This window comes from Gossypium arboreum, chromosome 7 (assembly GCF_025698485.1).
Source record: "Gossypium arboreum isolate Shixiya-1 chromosome 7, ASM2569848v2, whole genome shotgun sequence".
Classification (NCBI taxonomy): Eukaryota; Viridiplantae; Streptophyta; class Magnoliopsida; order Malvales; family Malvaceae; genus Gossypium; species Gossypium arboreum.
In genome coordinates this window covers 70376505-70380401 of record NC_069076.1, presented here as the reverse complement: position 1 = coordinate 70380401, position 3897 = coordinate 70376505, and the positions used below count along the sequence as shown (strand labels likewise).

Genomic DNA, 3897 nt, shown 5'->3' with positions numbered 1-3897 from the left:
GGTACCATAATTTACATTAGCCTACAATTATCAAATCACTAATCTGCCCATTCACAACACGATTATAGCCAAAATATGTAATTCACATAAATCATAATACCTTAATCAACTATACACCAATGCCAAATTACTTATAAGTTCACTAACTAGTCCAATTCATTAAAGATATTAAACATACATACTTGTCCACAAGTATCATAGGAAATTATATCTTTTAATACATTTCTAAACCATATGACAAAGTCATGTACATTTTGCATCCATATACCAAACTTCCAATTCAAATGTTCAGAAAAACATAGTATTATACCAAAACCAACTCAACCTAGGTATTTGTCATACTTAAAACAAAACAGAATTATACAAATTTTGCTGAGTCAGGGATTCACTTGTTGGATGTTGGATCAACTACTCTAATTATCAGGGATCTACTGTACTTGCCTATGGAGAAAACAAACTGTATGCTAAGCAAATATGCTCAGCGGTATTTCCATGATTCAAGCCAAATAATACAAGCTTATACATATGCACATATTCTATTCAAAACCTAGTCTCATGCCATTCATGTCAAATTCTTCCATTTTCATATAGTTTTGCATATAATCAATCTTACGCCTATTCATGTCAAAGTTATTGTTATCACATAACTTACTTATGTTCATTTTGTGCTTCAATTCATCACATAAATATCAAAACATAAGCTTTTATGCTATTCAACAACTAAGGTATCATTTCTTTTCTTAATAACATACCAAATAATAGCATAACATTAAAATTTTCATACACATACTCAAATTCGTTCATGCTTTTTGGAAACACAAAAATATACAAACTTTTTCATGCCCTTTTTAACTCAAATTCATGCAAGTTCGGTAAAATTCTTGTTGAAAAATATATAATTATTAAAACATAATTATTTTTTACTTAAATTATTAACATACTGAATTTTTAATTAATTTTGTTTAATTTTTATTATTTTCGACAAATTTGCATAAAGGGCGAAATATGGCTCGGCAGACACTACTAGAAGCGCAAAATCAAGAAACAATTTTGAAGCATCAAGGCGAATTAATTTTTCAGCCTAAGACGGTCCAAATTATGTGTATTAATTCATAATATAATTAATTTTAATTTATATCCAATTTAATTTGGGTTAAATAAATTATTATTAATTAATTATGAAAACTGATCCAATTGAGTCGAACTGAGAAAACTAAACCGATCGAGTACTGGGCAGCCCAAAACTGTCCCATATGCTGACCCAATCAGCTTGCTTGGCTGACTAATTAGCTTGCAAAATGGCCCTTGAAAAATTTTCAAATTGCAAACAAACCCCTCCACTATTTATGTTTTTTTAGATTTGTCCCTACCTTAATATAGAAAGTTTGAAAACTTCAAACTTGCCACATGTGTGGCCCTCCAAGGGAGGGCTCTTTGGCTTCTGATTTTGGCTATTTTTACCAGCCCTCTCAACCTATAAAAACCCCCATTGGCTGCTCATTTGAAACACACCTCAACTTTCTCATCTCTTCTCTTCTCTTTCAATTTTCTCTATTCATTTCCCATCCATTTTCTTTATTCTCTCGCCGATTTCACCTCTTGAAAAAGAGTCATTCATCCACCATTTGGAACAGCATTAAAGTGTTTGTAGTAGCCTCGATTCGACAAGAACAAGTGGAGAAGGAAGAGTAGAGCAAACCAGTCAAGCCATGGAGAAACACCAGATTTGATTCTTGTTCCCTATCCTTTTAATTTTTGTTGTTGTTATGATGAATATGTCTATGAATATTTGTGATGTTGAAATGTTTAATTTAATTGATATGGCTTAAATTTAATTCGTGTTAGGTTTATTGCATTTCGTCTACTTAATTTATTAAAATTGTGTTTGTGTTGTTATAGGCCTCGGTAAGATGTTTGATTAAGTAAAATCATTACTAAGTTATTCTTGCATTATAATTGTAAGGTAACTAATGATTTAATTATTTAAATGGATTAAAATTGTAACTAATTGACACGATATTTAATCAGTGCATGTTTGATCATCTAAGGTAGTTGAGTGTTAAATTAGCAATGGTATCTAGCTATACATTTGCCTTGCATAACTTGCCAGATTATTGTGATTAAACTGTTTCAAGGTAAAAATACATTGTTACCTCACGTAATCTTTTATGTGCTTATGAGATTGAATTAATTGTTTGAATTGGCATAGAGATATGTACAAGAGATTATTTTAATTTCATAAGTATTTATATGAATTAATACATTTGCTTATTAAAATTTGTTTAATTGGTTGAATTGACATAGATATATAGTAAAGAGATAAATGGATTTTGGTAGGTAAGTATGTTCATAAGTTAGCAAATTATCGAGTTGCCGTGAATATATTCGTAACAACATAAACATGAGTTTAATAATTCTAAGTTAAGAAATGTAATTAATCTAGCACAATTATGTCATCTTGATTAAAATTGTCTTTTGAAATCGTGCATTGAAACTTTTATTTTCTCATTATTTATTTTACTTAGTTAAAAATCCTAGTTTTTAATCACTTCCTCAAATAAAAATATTTTTTTCTTCGCCAAAGTGCTTTAAATTAATTTCATAAATAATTCTTTTCATGGTCCTTGTGGGTACAATAACTCGACATTTATTTGTCACTTTATTACCTGTTGCGGTTGTGTACACTTGCACATTTTCTTCGTTCCAAGTTTTTGGCGTCGTTGCCAAGGACTGTTTTAAAAGTCAATATTTGTGAATTTGTTAGTTTTTGCATTTTGGTTTATTGTTCAGTCCAATTTTAACTTAATTAATTTTTCTGTGACTATTTCAGGTGTTTATGAGTATTGACTGAATTATCGATTTACTCTCTGTAGACCCTGAAATTGAAAGAACTTTTTGACAGGGAAGAAGACAAGCAAGTCAGAGAAGGACCGAAGAGATGAATCTCGAAAATTTGAATCAAGAAAACAAAGCAGACCCTGCTCAAAATCCTATCCTTATTGCTGATGATAGGGATAGAGCTTTAAGATAGTACACGTTGCTAGTGGTTCATGATCTTAATCCCGATATTACGAGACCTGAAATTGAGGCACAACAATTCAAGCTGAAGGCAGTCATGTTCCAGATGCTTCAGACAATGGACCAATTCAGTTGAATGCCTACCGAAGATCCTCATCTTCACTTAAGACTGTTTATGGAGGTGAGTGATTCTTTCAAGTTAGCTGGAGTATCGGAAGATGCATTACGATTGAAGTTGTTCCCATATTCGCTAAGGGATAGAGCTCGAGCCTGGTTGAACTCATTGCCACCAAATTCAATTTCCACATGGCAAGAGTTAGCAAAAAGATTCCTTTTGAAGTATTTCCTACCTAGCAAGAATGCTAAATTGAGGAATAAGATCACTGCTTTCCAACAAATGGACGATGAGTCCTTGCATGAGGCATGGGAAAGGTACAAAGAATTATTAAGAAAGTTCCCTCATCAAGGAATCCCACATTGAATCCAACCTGAGACGTTTAGTTATGGTCTCAATGCACACACAAGGATGGTAGTGGACGCTTCTGCTAATGGTGCTCTCATTTCTATGTCTTATAATGAGGCTTATGAAATCATTGATAGGATTGCCAGTAACAATTATCAATGGCCAACCAATTGAGCAACGTCAGGAAGACGAGTCGCTGGAACACATGAAGTGGACGCTCTCTGTGACATCCCAAAATTGACCCTAGTCGGGAAGTGGTTTCGGGACCGCTAAACCGAGTCACCGGCATGTTCGAACGTAATATTTATTGTCTAGAATATGTGAAAATGCATGTGTGAATTTTGAATTCTTTGATTTAGTTAATTTGATTGTGAATTGAAAGAAAAAGGACTCATGTGAAAGGATTTAAAATATAT

At 32.4% G+C, this 3897-nt stretch overlaps 1 non-coding gene across 1 annotated transcript; it reads right to left on the bottom strand.

Moving 5' to 3' along the window:
- Window positions 1-3382: 3382 nt before the first annotated feature.
- Window positions 3383-3489, bottom strand: LOC128295929 (small nucleolar RNA R71). The gene has a single exon (XR_008286478.1). It is a non-coding gene; the product is annotated as a small nucleolar RNA R71 (small nucleolar RNA).
- Window positions 3490-3897: the final 408 nt, after the last annotated feature.